General features: G+C 42.9%; 1 pseudogene across 1 annotated transcript in view; it reads left to right on the top strand.

Annotated features, from left to right (window-relative positions):
- LOC146833609 (cytochrome P450 2D4-like) overlaps positions 1-3,011 on the top strand; it is a 225,532-nt pseudogene extending 222,521 nt beyond the window's left edge. Inside the window, exon 9 of the transcript XR_014960603.1 lies at positions 1,712-3,011. The product of XR_014960603.1 is annotated as a cytochrome P450 2D4-like (transcript). The remainder of the gene's footprint in view (positions 1-1,711) is intronic.
- The last annotated feature ends 21,223 nt before the right edge of the window (positions 3,012-24,234 follow it).

Below are 24,234 nucleotides of genomic sequence, written 5' to 3'. Positions count from 1 at the left end.
AGACTGCAACTCCTCAATCTCAAACACCAATTTTGCAACCTCACTTGCTGACTCACCAGAGAAGGACATGGTATGTGGATACTTCAAGGGTTATCACAAAAATAGGAATAAGCAAAAAGCAGTATGTGGTAGCGTAATGGTCTGCACGCAGTAGTAATGTCCACCAATCACTGTGTGTCAAAGTAAAAAACAAGTCATATCCCTCCGCTGACCACCAATGTTGGAAATGAAGGTCTCTATTTCATTATTCACAGTATTTCCCTCAGGTTGTTTTTATTATAACACCTTTTGCATTCAAAGTCCATAACATTTTTACGTGCTAATTAAACTGAAAAGAATTTGGAAACCAGGGCCCGTATTATGTATAGGGTGCACTGTCCATGTTCGCGCCACAACATACCTTCAACAGGTCCACCAGGCGCAAACATAAATAGTGCATATGATTGCAATGAATGTGCTGCCCTCAAGAGAGAAGTGAACTCAGGGCTGCCATGGGGCAATGCATTCAGTGAAATTCAGAGCAGCTGCTTTAATCAGCCACACCATTTTTCACTGTGCATGTGGTACCCGCCTGCAATTAGAGAGAGGGAACAGAGATCCCCCTGCAGGCAGGTTCAGTGAGTGACTGCATCTACTTGCACAAGTATGTCCTGGGGGGTCCATGGGACCCCCTTTTTTCCTCCAGTGGGTGACCCACAGGAGGCACATGGTAAGTGAGCCACCGTTTTGTGGCACAGTCAGTGCGCCTCCTACCGGCTTCTTTGCCTTTGCGCCCACATCCATAATATGGTGCGAGCGCAGAGGCAAAGAGATTCAATCATTTGCATGAGGCCATGCCCCCATGCAAATGAGGGAATGCCCCTTTCGAAATAGTGCTGGTGCTACATGTGCGCCAGTGCAATCCGTATTACAGAGGGGGGGCACAGCATCTGCAGCCCCTTCTGAAATGCCTAAGTGTCCTGGGGGTGCACACTCTTGTTACGCTCCCAGGGAACTTTGCGCCAGATGTATGAAGGCCCTGTTTTGTGATTCCCTAATTGCGAATCTTTGCGATTCGCAGTTAGGAAATCGCAAAACAGAATGCATAGAAGCGTGTTTAACACTTTTAGTGATTCCTAGGGGATCACAAATGACCTACCTCGTGATTATTAATGTGGTAGGTGGGACCACTGCCTGCTCTTAAAAAATGATTTTACTAACATTCACAAAGGGGAAGGGGTCCCTTGGGGCCCCCTTCCCATTTGCGAATGGGTTACCTCCTACTTGAAGTAGGTGATAAAATGTGGTTTTTTTGTGACCGCATTCAAGGTCACAAAACATTCATGTATACAGTTAGGATCCGCTATGTGGAAGGGATCCCCTAAACATGCACTTCCAAATAGCGAATCACAAACCCCATTTTGCGATTCGGTAACAGGTTAACGATTCGCAAAATTGGGTTTGCTGCATCCAAAATGCATTTTTTGCGATCGCAAATTAGCCGATTCTGCGTATCGGCCCGTTTGCTAGGGGCAAAATGCATGTTGCACCTGGCTCTTTGTGTAATACAGCCCCAGGGAGGTTTTCTGATAAAGATAAGACATATCTTTTTTATTACCATTTCATAAAATGTTTCGATGCTTGTGTGGATATGGAAAGACATAATCTCATAAAAGATTAAAAATCTAAAGGTCAGTTGCACTTTTAAACATTTCTCTCCCTTTTGCCTCAGGACGCCGAGTCTGTTTGGGAGAGCAGCTGGCAAGGATGGAGCTTTTTCTCTTCTTCACCTCTTTTCTTCAGCAGTTCACTTTCTTCATCCCAAGGGATCAGCCGAGACCTAAGGAAGAGACCTTGCCAGGTGCCATAAGAGCTCCCAAACCTTACGAGTTATGTGCTGAAGTGAGATGAGGAAAATCACCCTACAAGGCAAAACATCTTACCATTGATATATCAAAAACAATAGAGCGACTGGTGTCTCTTTCAGGGAATGATGGCTGAAATTTTCCATAGAGCATTCAATTTTAAGGTCCTGTACACTACGTTCTGTGATGAGGGATGGGCTCTTAGGGAATTTTACAAATCTACAGTTCAAGCTAATTCTTTGCTGTTAATTCAGGACAGGTTTCAACCATATATTAATATGGTGGCTATCCCTCAGAATATGTTTATATTGACCCATTTTTGCCTTAATATGGCTCACAATTCAAACTCCTCTCCCGCTCTTTCAAGGCACTACATAACACTGGCCGAGCATACCTCAACAAATGGATCTTTTTTCACAAACCTTTCAGATACCTACATTCCTCTGGACTTCTACTTGCACACATCTCACGCATAAGGAAAACAATATCCAGTGGTCGAACCTTCTCCTACAGTGCGCATGAAGCGTGGAATGGCATGCCACTACACATAAGAGCCACCTCTTCACGTCTTGAATTCCACAAGAAACTGAAGACCTCCCTTTTTAAGTAGCCCGCCTAGGCTCTGGATCTGGCTCAACTAATACCAGCTTAGTGCCAGAATACCCTACTAGGTGATAGTGCACTCTGTAAATCTACATAAAATAACATAGCATACCATAACATAACTTACTGGTTGTGTTTTCTAAAGTGGCAGGAGTTCATTACCTTTCCAGGATGTCCCTGTAACAACTCCTCTATTCATTGTACCCTCCATTTCATTGTTTTTTTTGCAAATATTGTTAAGCCCCTAGAATTTGATTTTAAAAAAATGCAATTTTCCTCAATGCACACTGGAATTATCGTTTTTACAGCAACTACGTGCAGCAAACATTTGTTTTGCAATAGTTGATTTGTTCAGTGCTCTGTAAATATAAAGTGATCGCTTTTGGTGTAATATGAATTATTAACTTATATATGCAAACTTCATTTACTTTATAATTATTTGTCTTTGTTCATGAATTTGAGAACGATAACTCTGTATGATGGATTGTGTGTAACATTGTTATTGAATTTTGATTTTGCCATTATTTAAAAATGAAAGACTCATTAAAGACAAATTAAATTGAATTGCACAGAGGCCATTAATACATCTTTGTTCCGAAGGTGGCTTCTCAAACTAGTCTGAGATGTGCTGTCTGCGAATTTGTGGGATATAAATTTGATGGTAAAAACAAAGCCTTTGTACGTCACAAAGGGGCTCATTACGATGGGGGACGGACTTCAGTCTGTCTGCCATCGTCCCGGGGATTGGGACTGGCCGCCTATAAGGCGGCGGTCCCGCAAATGACATTATGAATCAACTTCCACCTCAGTGGCAGCAAATGGCACGTTTAACATTGCGGCGGGTGCTGCTGGCTGTTTGCATTTTTCTGCACTACTTGGCATGCGGTGCGTGCCACATGGTGTAGGGAAATGCAAATACCCAGTTCACAGGGACATATGGGTTGCTCTTGTTTTTTTAAATATAGGGAAATGTAGGGGGCACCATAGTGCCCCCAAAGTGCACAAACAACCAACCCCTGCACAAGAGGGCCCACAACGGGCACCCAAAGTACATCCCCGCCAGCCTTTCCATGGCGGGGTAACCTTTGAAAATTGAGCTCATCTGTCATGGGTAAGTCAATATGACATGTATCAGATCCAGAGTCGTAATTATCATTATCCTGTTAATGCATCGAAAAGATTTGCCTTTTTGACCCTCCTAAATGAACAGAATTGACGGTAGGAGATCAAAGAGATGGGCAACTGTGATCAGGATCTAGAGCCACAGGACCCCAAATGTTATATAAGGGGCAGGATGGGGGATACTAATAATATCTATGATTACTTAGTAATCAAATCCTGCAATGTTGCGGCTGTGAAATGTAAACTGGGGAACCCAAACTGGCTTAATTTTAGAACGTCTGCCCATTTGATTTGCCTACAGGAAACTTGGCTTAGAGAAGATTTCCATATTGATGGTCATGTCTGCATACTCATCCCAGATTCACCCTCAGTTAGTGGGCGAGCAAAAGGGGACTTGGTGATTCTAATCTCTGTTCTATACCCCCATCGTTCTAATAAAAAAAACATGCAATAAACCTCCCTACTATCAGCTGGTACACCTGCTAATTGATCAGAAGTATAAGGTCATTTCAATTAACTTCTACAACAATGTATTCAACGGCACACGTAACATGATTGCTATGGAATCGGGAAAGGAAATTGAGCTGTATACAAAGAAAGCAGGTATTATTATATGTATCTTTGGGTTGGAGATCTTAACACAAGCAAATTTCATTGCCCCACCAGTGTAGTATATGGCTCCTCAGACTGCTATGGGAAAGAACAGTCCCATTTCCCTCATGACTCATATGGTGACTTAATAGACAAGGTCCTATACAAATTAAACTTGGAATTGTTACAACAGAATGTTAGGGAAAATGGACCCAGGTTGCCTATATTTCACAGGAATGGCCACCCTTTCATTATCGTTCATATAATGATCTCAGTAAAAGGTCTGAATCTGAATAAATCTTTTAAAATAGCAATCTCAGTGACCATTCAGTACTTAAACTCACGCTCAATGTTACTTGTGATAAATTGAAGGGACTAGGCCGAGCACCTCCAATTGAAATTGGGGGTAGAAACAGTGTTAGCCTAAAATGGGCAGGTATAAACAAGACAAGATTAGTAGAAACCTATTAAGGAGAACTGGGAAGCTTTTGTTACATGCACTGAATGGGGCAAACTATAAAAGGTTGCTGGAGGCATTTTATACTATAGTAGCAGCAATTGCTGACAACTTGAAAATCCCAGCAACGGAACCAGGTAAAACAAGATAGGATCACAGGTGGTTTCACTCTTACTGTACCAGAGCGAATCAGCTCTTAAGAAAAGCACTGCCGGTAAGCCTGAGAAAGAGGAAAAAGTTTAAAGAGCTAAGAAGGAATTACAAGTCAGTGTTATTCACAAGGAAAAAGCAACTACAAGACCAGGCACGTACAAATGTTGAACACGCAGCAGATACTGGTGACTGTATCTTGTTCTGGAAAATCGTACATTCCCCTGACCTTAAAGAGAACCGCATGCCAACCACGGAGGTGCCATCTGCACCGAGAGCCTGGATTACACATTTTAAAGGGATTTTGAACCAAAAAAAGGTAGACATTGGTATAACACAGGATCCCCTGATGTAGCTGGCTTTGAACCCCTATAGCCGATAAGTACAGAAGAAGTAAGAGTAGCTCTAAAAAGTAGTGCGCTTGGAAAATCCCCGGGACCTGATGGGGTCCCAGTCGATGCATTCAAAAATCACACACCGCTACGAGTGCCAATACTAACCCACATCTGTAATGTGACAGTAAAAGATCCCTTCCCCAAATACTGGAGTGATAGTATTACCGTGCCTATACTTAACAAGCATTGGATAGCCAATTGGTCTTGCCTTTGGGACCTTATAAGCCTTATAGCCACACAGACATGTGATCAAAAATTATATGAGAGGTGAAAGAACCGGATGTCTTCATTCCACTGAGGTCTGGGCAATCAGGGAGAATATGGGCAGTACAATGTGTGAAAACAAAAAGGATTATAAATATGTTGATAGGGCACTTCAAGTGGAACTAACCCTCCGTGGGTCCGTCCGGAAAGTGTTTTTACTCCCACTGAGGCATGTCAAGGTAAGAAAAGTGTGACTCAAAGGGCAAAATGCTTCAGAGACAGTAAGCCCCTTGAATGTTTAATTTCCTCCTGGATATAAATGTGTAGCACCATCTGGGCTCCGGGAAGGAGTGGCCACAAGTTGGCTTCCGTAACTGGTGGGACAATGTGGGGGGCTGCACCGACCCTGGCAGGGTGGGTGTTTAGGGGAGAGAGCTGTGTGAGGGCACAAGTACTGGTGCGAGAGAGAGTGTGAAAGTGGAGGGAGAGCAGAAGGGTCTGTATGCCAAGGATAGACACCAAGAAAGCAGATTGTCCAAGTCTGTGAAATAATGCCACAAACTGGCAGGCATACTTGGCCTTGAAGTTCTTCAGGTTCATTCTACAATGGAGCAACTGTTCTCTGCTTAGGGGTGTCCATTTCCAAAGAAACTGCATTGCTGGCTCTTGGTCTTGAGAGCATCCTCCGAGTCCAGATGGTTGCAGTGTCTCAAACGAGCAAGGCCTGTCTGTTTAGTGTTTGGAAGGGGAATGCTCCAATCCTCGCTGTAACTCCTGGAGTGGATCTCAAACCTCACTGTTTTCCGACGGGCTGGTTGTGCTTGATTTACAGAACCTGCAGGCCATTATAACAATTAGGCACTTCCCTTATTTAACGTTCTTTCAGATTGATACAACAGCTCCCACAGATGACCCTCCCGCCTTTCACTTGCAAGATACATTTGATAGAGTATATTTAATTCCTATACTAAAACATTTCCGGATCCAGTCTCATTCATTGATATATTTGGGTGAATGTGTGATTTATAGTACAAGTAACAGAAGAGGCTGGGGAAAAGACCGTGTGGGGGTGGGTAAGTGGGATTACCAGTTGTTTAGGGGAGTACTGACGAAGTACACGTTCACAATGTATAGAAAATGGACGAGGTGTACTGAGGCTGACAAAGTGCAGGAGTAATGCCCATGATATGCCCGCTCTAATTATTAATGCACCAAACAAGGATCAGTCCATTGATACTGAACATCCTACGCATGGGACTAAAGGAACTAGGACATATTAGCACACATTTTAATGCTTGCCAGAAGTGAAGAATGCCAGATGTTCTGCAGCAATTATAGGGGAACTCGAAGTCCTCACTGGTAAATTCAGGTCACTGTGGAAATCCTCAATTTCCTTTGCTCCCTATCAGGTGTAGAGCATACTTTCAAGTTTTAGCACTCATCACCTCGTCGAGCTTTAATCTAGTGCCAGGAAACTAGGTGCTACAATGCCCCAGCCAGTGCCCGAGGCCCTCAATAACCGTAACACCACACACCCATCCTAAAGTTGTAATAATACACAAATATATGACATGCTGAAGATATGCAGCAACACAAAAAACTTGCCGAGTGACATGGCACACTGAACCTTACTCTATTAAAACAAAATATTGTACACTTATGCAAACTAAAGTTCAAAAGAAATGCCGAAACCCTCTCCTATATACAATGTACCAACAGCCCTTGAGTGACAACCTGCCAACATAGACCTCGTCCAAAACCCAGTGAAGCATTGGACAAAACTGTTAAACTGCCTCGTTTTGTCATTTCTTCCAAAATGACTATGCTCTTTAATAGGTCACCTTTCCGGAGAATGTCCTCCGACATCGTTGCATGCTGAGATTGTTAAATGGTGTGCTCCTCGTTCAAAATCATGCATTTATTAGAAGATCGAAACTTACCGTATCCCTTGTTGAAGGTATCTCTGGCACACTTGCCAAGGTCAGCATAACATGGTGGAACAGCCATTGTATCTGGAAGAAACAAGAGAAAGATATTGAAACTCAACAGCAATATCACAAGTACCTTGCTAAAAGTAACGAGTAATGTGAGCAGTAGTGACGTGTCTATAACAATCTGAGAACTGCCTTGCTACTGTGCTGGTGAAAACACGGAATACAATCATTTACACTGTGAGACGAAAAGCGAAGGTTGTCCCAGGAAAGAGCAAGGGGTTCCAGGCACAATCTAAAAAGTCTTTTCAGCACAAATCCAAAAGAGGTGTCTTTTGATTTATGAATACCCTATGGTCAACACCAGTTGTCTCGAATATGGCTGATGGCTAATGTGCATTTCATATTATGTGTCCCTTCTTTATGTCGTCCCCCCGTACATCTCAATTACACATTCACTGACCGCTAGTATTACCACATGCACTAGTCTCAACGTCTGGCAGAACTCGTAAATCCAATATACACAATATTAGCCAGCAGTTGACAATCACAGCATTCAATAACACCCACCATCAACAAATCATGTTCATACTTACCCACCGACATAACAGGTATGTTTATTAACCTAATCTATGGTAGACTCCTGAAAAACAAAGAAAAAAGTAGCATCTGAAACAAGCGCGCGCGCTAAAAGTAATAGAAAAAGTGTCGGCAAAAGTGAAAGCGTTTCACTTGCGGGAGCGAGCAGCGCCAGGAGCAATAATTGCTACCATATGGCGCCGCTCGCTCCCGCAAGTGAATCTCCAAACGTGCACGCGTTGCCATTGAAAGCAATGGAACGCGTGCACGTTTTTGGCTGAAAAGCCGTAGCGATTGCTAAAGGTCTTTTGCCTATGCATCACATGCGCGCTGCGTAGGCGAGACCTAAAAAGGGGACTAGAGGCAATGCTCGATGTTATTGCCTAATATCCCTTTTTAGATTCCTCTAATGAAAATTATGGGAAAGGTGAAACTAGGTAGGCTAGAATCCTGTGCCCAGGAAAACCATATACTGACAGACTCAAGAACTAAAATCTTATGCTTTGGGAAAAAAGCCCAGAGTTTTAACTGGAATCTGGGCCCCACCAAATTGGAAAAGGTAAACGAGTATAGATATCTCGGCATCTTGTTTAAAAAGTCTCTAAAATGGGACATGCATTTGGCGGCCCAGAATGCCAAAGCCCATACATCAGGGTGTGGGTTAAGAAAATTTACCCAAATTTATGGGGATATGTCCCAAATGCAATGGGTGTTGTGGTGGAACGCCTACAGCAACACCCATTGCCTGCCCCTTTGCCGTAGCGGACTGCTGCTGTGAGGGACATATTTACAAGTTGGCGTTAAGCCACGCTAAGTGGCTTAACGCCACCTTGTAAATATGGAGCAGGGCTTTGCGTCACAGGAACATCATTTAAAGTAACGTTCCCGTGGCGCAATGCCCTTGTAAATATGCCCCATTGTCTTACTTGTTTGCCCTAATGTCAATGAGTTCATCAAATATTGTTATGGACAAATAAACTGGCTTTTCAGGTAAAGTATAAGTCATATTGTTCAATATGATCGATAAGAAATGGATCAAATGTGGCTATGAGTTATAATAAAATGGCATTTGTATTCTGCTAAAGTGCATATAAGTCCAGCAATACATTGATGCACTTGTCACCAATAATCTTTTTTATCTGTTTTTGTAACTTTGAATTTTACCAGTCATTAAAAGCATGATTAGCTAGAACTGATGATAAAATTGAGAAAATCTTGCAAATAAAACAATAAAAACAGCGAGTTTCTTGGAAATATACTAGCCTTCCAAAAAAGACCACAAAAGCAATCTTAATTGTTTTTTTAAGCTGCTTGGATTGCTCAAACACATATTTCCTGTGTGAACAATCAGAGGGCTCTTTTTGAAATTCAAAACAATATGCGTTCATTAATTAATTAAAGCATTCCAAACACCACTGTCATCAGATTTTGCATATTTGTATTTTGTTGGGGTTCTATTTGGTCTTCTGCATCATCTGCTGTGACAGTTATATTTGTACCATCCATTTAACAGATGATTTGGATGTGTAAGGCTCCTGGTCGTCAAAGAAATTATCATCACCCTCACTGGGTTAAGCTTTTTTCACAGCAAATTAACTTTCAACTTTAGGCAAATTAGATAACTGAGCTGCTAGTAACTTCTCTTTCTCTTTTGGTGTCCACTTTCAAATCTTCTCTTCATGTGTAACCTAATTAATATTTATTTTAAATATAGAAAAGTGTAATGTAGCAATCCAATGACTTTCTTATGCGCAATATAGTATTAATAGGAAACAAAAGTAGGAATAATTTGAATAATAATAATGCTAATACTAATTAAAAGAAATAAGAAGATAGGAATTTACCTTTTTGCTTTTAATGTCAGGTGCAAATCTTTTTTCTTTAAATCCAAACTATTTCTTGAAGCAGCATGGTGGTTTATTTTTACATGCTTCAACTTTGTCTGGCACATGAGAGATTCTTCACCGCTAGTTCATGCAGCTGACACTAGGTACGCACCCCATACATACTGAGTGCCACTGAAGTACATACTGATAAATCAGAACCTAAAAGGTCCCCCACTTATGACACCCTTCTGTTTACCTATGTCGGCAAGTGAACTGCCTCAAGTGACTTACCTGTTGTGACAATGTTAAAACATATTTTTAGGATAGCGCGAAACTCCTCGTAATTTGAGGCCCAAATCTGACTGATATGGAAATCAGGTCCTTCTTCCATTTCCCAGCAAACTCTTAAAGGGCCCTCCTTTGTTTATGGGAACAAGATCACTGAAGGTGGCCTTGTTGTGGGACATCTTTGATTCTTGGCATGGAAGCATGGTAGTGCATTAAAAACACAAGACTCCTGAAATGTCACACGCTGGTTCTGGGGTTGGCAATTGTTCTCCTGATATTTCTCTTATGATTGCCGATTTACAGAAAATGATTGATGCTGATTTTCCTGCCGTCATACTGGCTAGACAAAAGCCACCAGAGTAGCCTGATCCTAAGGGTGTTGAACCTGAGGAGGAGTAGAACATAATAGTGATATATATATATATATTTTTAGGTACTGATCTGGGGGAGAATTTATGACATAAAGGAAAACTTTGGGGCAGCCCCAAACCAATATGAAATGAAGGGAATCAGACTTTTTTCAAATATACGAGATGAGGAAATTGGGGATTCTTCCACTTTACAATTCTGTCCCAGAATTCTATTTAGGGAATGAAATAGAATTGAAATATTTTATTTTCCTAGATTTGTATGTAAAAGATACCCATAAGACCTCAATGAAGATTTCCCACCGGTAAATTGATTCCCTTATGGCTGGTTTGCTGTACCAGTGATCCTTAACATCCGAAGATTGATCTTCTGTTTTCTTGGTGGAGAAGAAATCAGAAGTGGCACTGAAGAGATCCAACTCTTCCTCCAATTTCCAATTCAGTCAAACATTTATGTAACTTATGTGGTCCAATCTCCCTTGAGAGATTTTCAAATGTTGATTATTTCAATAATAGAACAAGAAGACAGATTTGAATTGGATATTTCAATCATTCTTTGTGTGTAGTATCATATGGTTCTCCCATGGCTGCACAGTGCCCGCTTCACAGAACTCCCCCCAAAAAAATACCAGAAGGCTGTAAGCCCTCTTTTCTGCAGTCTGGAATAGCAGTCACAATTCCTTTGTTGTTCAGATTATAGAAAAGGAATTCTATTGGGAAACATTCAGGGACCTGGTCGCAATACCAATGCACCTAGCGGACTCTTGGCTAAGGGGGATGGTGGCACAGGGGCACGTACTTCTCTCAAACAATGAACTGATGCCACTGCTATTAAAAATAGCACATGCCTATTAAGGAACACCTCCTCTAAGGTCTTAAAGTCTTAAACAGTTAATGATCTGATGTCTGCAACTCCAGCCCCAAATCTGGAAATGAAAGGGCAACCCAATTGAGGGATTGCCCTGGCAGAGAAATCAATCATTGACCATGACACATAGATAACAATCATGACCCTAGTGCCTGCAAAGTAAATACACTTGTGACTGCTTGTTTAGTAGTACAATATGGCAATAATTGGTGTTCAGTGGGTTTCTTTGCCCTTTTGGCCCCTGTGCCACTGCACCTACTGCACCATTCAAATCATGACTCAAGTGCCTGCAAGGCAACTGCACTTGTGACTGCTTGTTTAGTAGTAAAATTTAGCAATAATCGGTGTTCACAAGCGCTTCAGGGTCACACTTATATTTCCACGCAATCAATAAACATGCCTGCTTTGGACTAAAACAAGAACAAGCTCAAATATTTTTACGCTGCATGTACTTTCGAAGCAGCATACCGCAACTGCTTAAATATGTAGTGCAAGGGTGCAGGCATGCACGTGTGAGCCTGCAGATGTGCTTATTCATAATGAAAACAGGCCCCGGTGACCAAGCCAGCAGCAGTACACGGCTGCTCTTCCCAAAGATCCCCTGACAGTGTAGGCGAGTCAAACAGAAGCACATATGTCACAAAATGTCATATGTAGCTTCTGCACATGCTTAACTAATTAGCACTCTGCACATTTGACCACCTAATGAAAGGCAATACCCAAAGGCGGCTCCCTGATTAGGGCAGAGGAGCGTTGCCCCCCAGTTGCCAGTGTTTGGGTGTGGGGCTGCTGCTGACTGGCAGCAGGGGAGTGGTGCTCACTCCACCAGTTTGCACTGCGCATGTTTCTTTGGCCGGCTGTCTTGTGACGGCCATCTTGACATGCACAGTGTAAACCTCTCCACCTAGCTTTCTTAGACAGCCGGGCGGAGAGCAGGCACAGGCCCTTTGTGCCTGCTGGAGCGTCAAGGCAGTCCGCTCCAGCCAATCCTGGCACTGCTCACATGCTGCTCATCTGCAGCATGAGAGCAGTATTAGGATTTGGAGAGGGTAATTGGCTGAGGCTCCATGAGGTGCCATTGCACTGACTACAATCAAGACGAGGAGTGTGGGAGAGTACATTTTTCGTTATATTTGTATCTTTATGGCCCACTGACAGGCACTGTGAGATACTCTCATTGACTTAAGCCTTAATTTCAGAGCTCTCAGTCACAGACCATTATACAGTCTCTTAATGAGCCATGATTGAGACCTTTGGAAAGTGAGCCTAAAGGCATTGTGATTTATCACAGCGCCTGCTACTGGGTGTGGCACTGGCTCGACGACCCTTTTCTTTTGAAGGTCACCCACTGCCACTGGCAATAACTTGCTTTGGAGTTTTCTTTGCTTGAAATGAGTGTCTTGCGGAGCTTCCTGTGTGTCCCCAGTTGGGAGGGTGCACCCCAAGTCATGGTCATCTCTAGGTGACAAGCTTCAATCATCTCCGCAGGGCCTACTTGGCATTTTATCCTGCAGAGGTCGGCAAATTGAATTTGTGTGATAGTGCTCCAGCGCGTGAAAGAGAATTGGGGAAAAAGAGGGCACATTTTACAACTATTCCCCTTGTATCGCAGACCCGACGTCACACTAGCTCATTCGCACACACAGTCATTGGTGGGGCCCATTCCACCAACACACATACGTTTTTCTCTCTCACTTGAGTCTGCACACAGGAGGGATGATGAAATCAAGCGCTGGACATGTTGGGGAGTATCTTATTATCTATAGGAAAGAAAAGTCAATTTACAGAATATACATTAGCATCACCACCTATCGAATCCTAACCTTAAACATCAAGGCACTCCACCACTTGGTCGACGGACCAATTAGTTGGACTGGTTGATGGTGTTTTAGAACCAGCTAAAACACATTTTAAGACTCAGAATCCTCTACTCTCTTTATTGAAAAACCACAAACTCGTAATTTCTGTTACTCAAATATTTGTTGATCTAAATATTGTTTGCAATGAATATTAGCATTTTAGTCATTCAATGTTTAAAATTTTGTTCAATCAGCACAAATTGCATGACATTTATATTTACCTATTCTTGCTATCTGGATTTCTCCTAATTCATTTGGCTCTGCATAACCGAATTTAGCCGTTAAATTGTCCAAATAAAGCATGCCAAAGCTTAAAGTTCGAAAGTTCTTTGCTCCGCACGTTATAGTCCCAAAGATCTCCAAAGGACCAGAAATCGTGCAAGCATCTGTCATCGCCTGTGGGGTCGATAGGGGTGTGCAGTCATCGAAACTGCAGAATGCCAGAGTGGAAGATGCCCCTCCCTATTCTACTACCCTTTTTATAATAAAATTCTGGATAACATGAAACATTCTTAGGCAAAGAGGGAAAATGATTGGCTGATTGGAAACGTCCGATTTTACATCAGTGGATGTTCTCATGGATTTTGCTGGTTCACTTCCTCTGTCCATGTTGCCCTTATGCAAAAAAGTAAGGGGCAGATTTATAACGGACTTGCGCCACTTTTACGCCGCCGTTGCGTCACTTTTGTGACGCAGCGGCGGCGTAAACCCTGCGCCATGTTGCGCCCCATTTACAACGTGACGCATCTAGGGAGATGCGTCACGTTGTAAAGCTTGCGCCACATGTGGGCGTACCTGCACAGGGGGGGGGGCGTTCCGGTGCAGGAACGCCTTCGAAAAGTGGCTGAGTGAAATCTACAAGATTTCACTCAGTCACTTTTCCAGCCATGCTGCGTCAAAACCCTGCGCCTGCTTGAAGCAGGCGTAAGGATTGACGCAGCATTAACAAGACAGGGCCCCCAGGGCCTTGCTGGAGCTGCGTCGCGCTTGCGACGCAACTCCAGCAATGCGCCAACCTTCCGCCATCAGATGCGTCACGCATCTGTTTATCCTTGCGCCACGATGCACTGCATTGTAAATGCGGCGTATCTATTGTGGCGCAAGGGTAAACTTTCGTGACGCATCTTCCCTGGCGCATCCATGCTGATTTGCAGGGATGCGCCAGGGAACATAAATCTGCCCCTAAAAGTTTTGCTTGTATGTCCCATTTGTTCATTTAGACCAGATTTTACTGACTGAAGTTTGGCAGTCCTCCATGTTCCTATCCTTGACCAGGAACACTGTGCCTTGGGTCGCCTGGAGGTTCACGGAGCCATCCGAGTCTGCGCAGTAGACATCGCGCTCACAGGACGGTGGCCACTTCTGAACTCCATTTTGGACGCCATGTTTTGGTAGGCCCAAATGCCAACTTAAGCAAAACAAACACAAAAGAATAATTAATACAAATAAATGAAGATTCTAATGTTAAACCCTTACTAATCCCTCTATATGTTAGTATTTCCCTAGCTTTTAGCGACATTTAAAGCAATAAACTCACCCTTACGGTCCAAAACGGGAACGCACACATCACAAAAGCAACATAAATCATGCGATATCCTATTACCACACGTACTACTGTTAATATGCCTACATAATTTAGTTCTTAGAATTATTCTGCCATGCAAATAGCAATAAGTCCCACGTGTAATTGGTGTATGCAAATGGTTGATTTAATATAACACAGCAAACAGTTAGTCAAATTATAATATAAGTAGGTTATATCATTGGTATTTTCATGCAAAATAGAGGAGGTATACAACATTTAGCTTTACCTGCTCCATCAATCCCCCCTTTGGTGATTTTTAATATCACCACAAATCCCAAAAATGTGATACATTTTGTAAATAGAAATGAATTCAGTCTTAAATTTTGTTAGATCACATGATTGTTTCCTCTGTTTCTTCTTCTTTTGTCTTTTTATACATGTTCTCTTTCCATTCTTCTAATTCTACCTCTTCTGATTCTCTTTCTTTTCTTTCTTTCTCGCTTTTCTTTACAGTTTCTCTTTTTATGTTATTTCGTATTTTTCTTCTTTTGCTACATAAACATACATTAGTATGTTTATGTAGCAAAAGAAGAAAAATGATTAATACTGGAATAATCACACATGTTACTGGAAATAAAATTTTACCAATAAAGGTACTACCTAATTTTAATAAAAAGTCTTTAATAGTAGAAAACATTTTCCCAATCTTTTCCCAAGTTCCTTCAACCTCCATTGGAACAATCTCCTCATGCAAATCAGTTATATTCTTTATGTACGTCTTTAAATCTTGACTTTTGTCAGGAATATAAGTACAACAATGTTGAACTTTCAGCATTCCACAGACTCCACCCTCTTTTGCCAAAATTATATCAAGGGCAAGTCAATTTTGCATCACCATGGCTCTCATGGCAACCATTTCGGTATTTACCAATAAAAATCCTCCAGCAGTGCTTTTTGACAAGCGATCCACTACTGTTGATAATTTTCAAATTTTTTTGTGCATTCAGAGATATTCCAACTGCTGGTATCAACGCTCCAAAAATGTCTCCTACAATTTCTGTCCAAGATTCTCTTCTTCTACGTGTTAGTTGTCTACCTATCTCGTGTGCACCATCTTTTCCTCTTCCCACATGAAATATCTTTGGGAAAACCAGGCCTAGATAACATGTGCCATACCAATGGTCGGGTAATCGATAATAAGCGTTCCCGCAGATAAAATACAATCCAGGAAAAAACGGATCATTTCCTCCTTTAAATCCCCATCCACCCATGATTCTGTAAGTATCATGGCAATCACTTGCACCTATGAAGTAATTATCATACGCAGTTTGATTTCTTCTAATCCACAACTTCCCTTTCTGAGGCCAATCTAAAGCCATTGCTGGACTAGCTTCTCCTTTCAAATGTTTTTCTCTTTCAACATCCCAAACAGTCTTTTATTATTTTCCCTCAGGTACTTTCTTTTGCATTTTCATCCTCCTTTCTTCTACCATATCTAGAAAGGTCTTCTCTTCTCCTTTCAGACTACAAGTGAGATTTTTTTTTAATACTGACTCTAATGTTAATTCTTTAATTTCTAAGAAAAATTCACCTAACACTTTACCAGGTTTTACTTTATTCAGTTTATGGACTACAGGTACTTGTGAAAATATGTCATCTACATCAGAAAAATAATATTCTAGTTTCCCTATTTTGTAAAACAAACTTGCTAATACGCTACATGTTATTCCATATGTCACTGGAAGGTGATGGTACGTAGGGGTGGGCGTAAGTTGCGAAATTCGCTTTCGCAAACTACCGCGAAAATGTTGAAAATCTCCGCAAACACGCCGTAAATATCGCGAAGACGCGGACGTTTTTGTCCCGCCTATTCAAGGTATTTTTTCCGTGATCGCGGCTCGCCAACTTACTCATGCGGTTGCTCACGGGCGCGGCAATCTTGTTTTCACTTGTCCCGCCCTCCCGCGATGCTTACTTCCTGTTCCGGGTCGCGCATTGCATGCTCGCGCCTGTTCGCGGTACGTATTTCCTGTTCGCGAACGCTTTTACTTGTTCGCGTTGCTTTTTGCTTGCTCGGGGAGAAAATATCGCGCGAACTTGCGCACGTGGTCTCAATGGGCACGGCCATCTTGTTTTTCACTCTATTGCATGGTTCTGGGGCCTGATTTTCAATCCTCCCTGCATCTTTTCAATCCTTTGTTTGAAGCCACTTTTTTAAAATCTTTTTTATTTATTATTTCTGTAACTATTTTCCTGCTTCTATATTTTTGGTTTTTGTCTACTTTTCTTTGGTTCTTTACCTACTTTTTCACTCTTTCCATTGCCTGCTATTTATTTCCTTTACTTACTTTTTTAATTTTATTACCTTTTCTTTCCTACCCCGTCCCAGAACCATGTCAAAGGGTAGGGCTCGTCGCAGCCAGAGCCGCGACCGCCTTCCTTGTGGAAGGCGGCGCCCATTAAGGGGTGCAGGCACGGGCCTTATTTGGGGAGGTGGAGTTGGCTGCACTCATTTTCTTTGTGCAGCGCCACCTCCCCTCAACCCTGGCTGCAGGTGGCAGGCCTGGGTCCGGGTACGGCCTCCCGGAGCGTCGACAGTGGTGGGGGAAGGTGCGCCGGGCAGTGTTGCGCTGCTCTGGGGTCCGGCGCACCCAGGCGCAGTTGACGCACCGGTGGTCCGACATCCTGGACCGTGAGCAGGACCTACTGGACCTGCTATGAGTGGAGGTCCCGGGTCTTGGTGAGTAACTATTTAATTATTACTACTTTGTGTCTGTTCTTCTGCTCTGTGTTATATTGCGAATAACTTTTTTTTCTTCCAACCAGCTAGAATGTTGCTGCTTACATTCCAGGTTAATCACGTTTAAAAGTCTTCTGTGATTGTTATGACACAGGTGCTCCTCTGCGCTACTACTTATCTTACTTGTTTGCAACTTTGTGTATACGCTCGCTTAGCGTGATTCTGTAAGAGTTTATTTGAGAGAAATTAAGTTACGTAATGCTACAGTGACTCTAGTCCTTACTGTGTCCTGTCACTAAGAGATAGGGGCGGATTGATACTTAGGTTTAGGTACTTTGTATGAGTTTGTAATTTTTTATTGGTATGCATGATGCTCCCTCAGCTACGTCACGTGCCGCTAGTACGCCAGTCTTTATTAGAACCTTTTCTAGTTTGTTCAATGAGTGGTGGTAATTGGCTTAGCACTAGCAGAACATCAGCATCAATCAATCAACCCAAAATTTGGTGTATACAAAAAATGTAGTCATGTGTCCTCCATTTGACCATATGCATTGTTGAGGACTAAAAGAAGTGGAAATGCATACTTAATGTACAATTGGCACGCCTGGAATAGGTGGGCTAGGTCGGGTGGTACGTCGTACTTAGGCTTAGTTGTAACTTAGTATTCTGGAATCAGAATGGAAGACTGGAATACTGTTGATAAATAGTAACTTAAGTAGTCGATCCGCGAATCCCCCGATACTACTTGCTGACCAGATGAGATAGGTCAATTTAGTTATTGCAATTGTTGTTTACATAAGTGTTTTTTGACCGTTCTTTAAAAATATTGTATTTGTTTGACACCATCCATCAATGTTTGTCTCTTTCTTATATCTTTCCTGTTCATCAGCACCCAGGGGCAGGCAGACAGGGAGTGGGCAGTCGGCGGGAGAACACCACCACAAAGAGGACACCAACGAGCGCTCCTCTGCTGGCCCCAGTAAGTCTTCTTGTTTTTAATAATATTTCTTATTCCAGAACTTTTACTGCACCATATTTTTCACAAACTATTGTTTCAGTTTCCCAATGCTATTTTTTACCAACAATTATCCTTCGATCTGTACAGTTTCAAAAATCTTGTTATCCCTGCCTCTGCTATGATGACTCTCTGTACTACTACTACTATCAGTCTGTCTGTACTGTAGTAGCTAAGCTTGCCCAGTTGGCCACTCTTTATTTGAAAGGTTGTAAATAAAACTCAGATTCACCAGTAGCTCTAGCCATTGAGTCCAGTCCTTTGGGTTGCCCTCTTGTTCTACTTCTAGTCTTATTGATCTTGAGTCTTTGTTAATCTTGAGGCTTTGACAATTCACACCAACAAATGCCCAACCAGATTTATTACTATTTTGATATGATAGCCTATAGGACATACTACTACTGTTGTAGGGATCTTGCACATAGAGACCTTTGCACAAGAAAATAGGATGTTGGTGATGGTAGGTTGGACCTTCCTCACACACCTCAATCAGAAATTCAGAACCCACCACAATCCCCTGCCCGACTATAGTAGTGTCTTGTCATAACTATTAGGTCTCCCCCTCCCCCCAAGATACCCAACAAGTAGACAACCCAGAACATAACACACCCAACCTTTCAGTCGTGGAAGCAATGCACATGCACACCCTTCCTTTAATTCGCTCACTCATGTAAGTCCACACCAAATACCACCAAGTCTATGTAAGTTCAAAATGTTTATTTTGAATTGAGAAGCTCTGTACATTGTTCTATTATATATTGCAGCACAAACCGGAAAATCAATAACATTAAAACAATAAACATTGTTACACTTACTTACAGTTGGGAATTAAATCATGATAACTGAACAGTGGTGGAAGGCAGCACCACCATCCCCTCGGAATTTAGTTTATATAAATTTATAAATGAAGATCTCTGAGTGAAGGGACCCCTCACATTAGAAGAACCTAGTACTGGTAGTTGTTGCATCATTCATAACCTCTGCAAAGCTCTGGTTCGTAGAAGGGAATCTTCCGTCTGTATTGCAAAAAATGAAATAGTGCGCGTTAGTATATTGCAACTTGCAAGCATTTCTCAGCCGTGCCAAAAAGTGTAGCATTTATGGATAAGCAATATGGACTAACAGTACACCAGTACTTCATAAAAAAGTGGCTTGTTAATGTTGTTGTTGACCGCTTGTACGCAGCGCGTAGACAGTAGCAGTGTGAGGCAGGTCATGTGGGCTCAAAGGTGTCTTATACAACAAGCTGCAAGGTAACGTCAAATGTGCAAAAATAAAAGACACAAAGGTAAAATGGTTGCATGGCTCGGGCTAACTAAGCAAAGGCTAGAATGACCCTAGGGGGGACCATATATAACTACTAGTGTCTACTCTACTACTACCTGATTTGTACTAGTGATGTATGTTATACTATTAACTCATTTTTCAATCTTGCTACTGACCAATAGGGAGAGGTGTATATGACGCCTAATAAATGTGTAATGTTTTCTAGGCGCACTCCCGACCACCATTGCCGGGACCAGCGAAGGCGACGCGGAGGGAGAGGATGCAGCAGTTGCTTGCCGATACTGACGATGGAGCGGTAGGGGGAGTGCCAGCACCAGTGGCGGGAGGTGGTAAGTTAGATTCATAATCCTTAACTATTGTTGACAGTACACTCCCTGCAAGGGTGTACTGTATGTATACTGCACTGTTGAGACTTAGGGCCCCATTAGGATGGCGGGCGGATTGCCTCCTCCGGGCCGGAGGTAGTCACCGCTGACCCCGCAGGGGCAAACCTCCCGCCATCCCTGTAGAAAAGAGTCAGACCCCCCACATGTCGACCAGGCAGTAAAGGGTTCAATATGGAGGTGGTGTCTCTCTGAACACACCGCCAGCCATATAATCTGAATTTTGGAATGCCTTTACGTGGCGGCATTGCCGGCTGCCACGGAAAGGCATGCAGAGTATGCTTGGTGGCCCCCATGGAGGGTACCTATGCTATGGTATCCCCCTGCCTTTCAAAGCAAAACATGACAGGCTCCGCGCGGGGCCTGTCATGTTGTGCTTGGAAAAGCACAACATGTATTTTTAGCATTGCTTTTGGCACCGCCCACCAGAATGTAAAAAAAACTGGATGCCCCGCCACTGTGGTGGGCGCATCCTAATTGTCCCCACGGGACCCCCACCCTTTTTAGCGTGAGGAAGGTGGGGGGACAAAGTCTGCCCGCCATCCGATGTCCAAGTAAGTATGAGTTGTTGTGAACTTTTGAAGAGTGAACTAGACTAGACACCCTTTAATTGGCATAGGGGCGGGAGTATTGAGTAACCAATGGCCTCATCTATCTGATTTCAACTCCACTTTGAAAGTTTTATGGAGAAGACTAAAAGTCAGATCAGATCCTCTGGTGCACTGTTCAACTAAAAAGTGAAAGATGGGTGGAAGGAAGAAGGACGGGCGAGATTTAAAATGTTATGTACTGTGCTTTATAGTGCTACTCTACCATGCCACTATGTGTATAATTAACTTGTCTTACTGTTTTTCTAAGAGTATATTTTACAATTGTCTTGTTTTTTTTCTTTTTGATACACAGCTACTCCTTCCAAAGTCAATCAGAAGGAGTTGGCTGCCAAGGCACGGCGCCGGAAGCTGGAGGCAATCCAGCAGGAATATCGGCGGCTGGTGGTCTTGGCAGAGGAGGAGACTGCAGCATCACTTCAAGCCTCCTCCAGTGCCCCGGGCCCCAGCCACCGCCCTCCAGCGGTATGGCGCCACCGTCTGGCAGCTGCCCGCCACCACCGCAATACCATCTCTGGTGCCCCCCCCACTGTGGCTGCAACTGCCGCTCCCTCAGACGCCGCGTCGCCCGTCTAGAGCAGCAGATGCGTGTCCTCCCGCAATCCCGCCCCACACCTTATTCCCTGTCTTCTGCCCCTTTTTTAATTCTTGTTTGGGTGGGTGGGAACTGGTTTGGGCATTGGGTTTTTGGACTATTTTCTGGACTTTCTTACGGACATTGGTTGGGGTTAGGGAGGGGTGTGGGTCAGCTTTTGTGGGTTTTTAGTTTATTTTTGTTAGGGTCGATTAAATCTATTTTTCTACGTTACATGCAATGTTGTTAATGTTTTGTAGGTGGGGTTACTGTTTTACATCACACTGTTTCCTTGCTGGTGCAGGCCCGCCCATAGCCAGTGTTTGATTTAAATAATTGGCTGACTTTGTAAGACACAAACAGATAGATGCAACACCCCTCACTGATTGACTTGTCCTACTAGTACTTTCAGTCTCTCCTCTAGTCTGTGCATTCTTTATCTGGACTCAAAGGGGTGTGTGAAATTGAATTCATTGAAAACATGTCCATTATTAATTCTGCCTCCCCAAAACTTCTCTTACCTTTGCTTGATGTTTAACTTAGGCACAGCAATGGCTGCATGGTGAAGATGGTTTCCATTTTCTAACATGCCATGATTAGGGTGGTGGTGGTAGTATAGTAGTAGTAGTAGACACTGGCAGGGCAGCAGCATTTGCAAAAAAAGAAAATGAGACAGTCAATCGCCTTTGAGAGACTGTTCAAGGAGTAGTAGAATGAAGTACAGTACAGAACTTACCGAGCAATAATAATATGCTAAAATATTTTACAACAAAACATAATGGTGGTTGGGATAGCCTACTAGACAGAGTTACAAACTATAGTTGTGTCGAGTCACTTGACTAGGCCTACAGCGTAACAGTTAGTGCTGTGTATGAGGAATGACAACACATCCAATCAATGCCGGCAATTATTGCTGAGGTATATGTTCCTTTGTTAAATAAAATCACCTCTAAAATATATGGGTGGGCAAGCAGAAGAAGATCATCACTCTGCCTTGAAATTGAAGTATTGTTGATTTCGCCACACCCGCCACAGCAAGCGTGTGATTAAGTATTGGTGTACATTTAATTTAGTCACACCTCGACAATATGTCACACAGCCCGGGGGAAGAGGGTTAGGATTTGTTGAATGGATGGGAAGGGGGTTTGGGGAAAGGATTGACAGTGAAAAACAGTATGCATGGACAAACAAACGACAATCTTTGAAGACTACCATATCCATATGTTAAGGGAGAAAAAGGAAATGCATGCATGATGATGAGAGACCCGGATTACATACACTTCTTGTTCTGTTGTTCCAGCCTTAATACTTTTACAGATAGCAAATAGAAATTTTAAATATTGGTCGGGAAGAATCGTAAACAGAGAGCAAACCTAATGATGATAATAACAACAACAAGAACACACTGTTGTAAAGATTGTAGACAAAAAAATTAATCAAGTTATTTAACCCCTTCCCCGCTCATGACGGAACCGTTCCGTCATGAGCCACGGTTGCCGTGTGCTCATGACGGAACGGTTCCGTCATGACAATCCTGTTGGCGGCCGCTCCGCCTGCGCGGCGCTGTTTCCCCGCCTGTGCGGGGCGACAACGCAAATGGGCGGAGTCATGACGGAACCGTTCCGTCATGAGCACAGCTCAACTGTGGCTCATGACGGAGCGGCTCCGTCATGAGCACAGGCCCACCGCGCTGCCCCCCTGCCCCCCCCAGCGCTGCAGCGGAATGTCCGCAGCAGCGAAGGGGTTAAAAGAAGATGAAAGTTGATACTGTTACTGTGTTATCCTGATCAAAAATGTGGACTGGATTTGCATCTCGGCATTCCTCTTGGTCCTCTCGTCCATCAATCTTGGGTGTCGCCACTCGCCACTGCCCTGCTGGAAAAAAATGTCGATTTATTGGTAAGGTAAGTGTGCATTGTAATGTTTTCCCAAGTATAGGGCAAGGCCCGGCCTGTAATTGTAGATGGAAAAACAAAGGGGATATTGAGAAACAAAGTTGAAACAAATGAAAAGTTATGGTGTAGTGCAACAAGAACACTTTCCGAGGCGGCATGTATGCATCATCTCTACTCTAGTCTGTTTCCAGCATTGACCTTCAACAACAACAGGAAAGAGCAGGCCCACAGTGACAGGCCTGACGGCACGTTGCTTAGCAGTAGCACATCCTACGTTTAGAGTACTTTTTTTTTTTTAAACAGTTGGACAAAGGCAAAGCACATTATCCATTCCAAACATAGCATTTTACAGTTTAAGTTAGTAAATCAATGCACCGCAGTCATCCCACCGCTACACTCAACTCCACTTCTACACAGACATTTGGGTCTGCTGTGGTTGTTGTTGATGTGTTTACCTTTAGGCTTTTATGCCACTCATGAAACGTCCTCCTGACTTGTTATTATTCCATCAATCATCTCCGATACTTGTACTGACTGAGTGTGAAGATCGGCCTGCAGTAGAAGTAAAATTTTGTTATTACACAACAAGAGTAGAAATATTTTTGACTTGAGTCACTCTTTAGTGTGTACAGTATGACTACTAGTACACTTTGACTTCACTTTGTGCACAACAAACAATCAACGAAAACACAAACACCAATCGCTCAGAGTCAGGTGTCCAATACATGCCATTAATTGTCATTACCTGTTCCTTCTCATCTTAAGTTAACGGGCCGTCTTTTTCGCCATCATCATCATGGACGGTGCTGTTGTCAATCATACTCAGTGCGCAGATTGAGTCCCCTTCCTGTATTCAATTAAAAGCAATGTATCAAGCTGCAGGAGAAGTACAAATTTCCTATTTGCAAGAAGGGCACCTTGAGTTGCGTTTAGTGTGTACTGTAGAAAGATGATTAGTGCACAATGACATAACTTCATGCACAACAAACAACAACAAAATCACTCAGTCTGTGACTCTGCGTCCAATGCATGGCATCAATCATTACCTGTTCCATCTCATTTTCAGTTAATGGGCAGTCTCTCTTGGCTCTGAAAGGAGGATAGCTATAGTAGTCATCTGCC

Source organism: Triturus cristatus, chromosome 4_2, assembly GCF_964204655.1.
Source record: "Triturus cristatus chromosome 4_2, aTriCri1.1, whole genome shotgun sequence".
NCBI lineage: Eukaryota > Metazoa > Chordata > Amphibia > Caudata > Salamandridae > Triturus > Triturus cristatus.
This window is presented reverse-complemented; position numbering and strand designations above follow the sequence as displayed.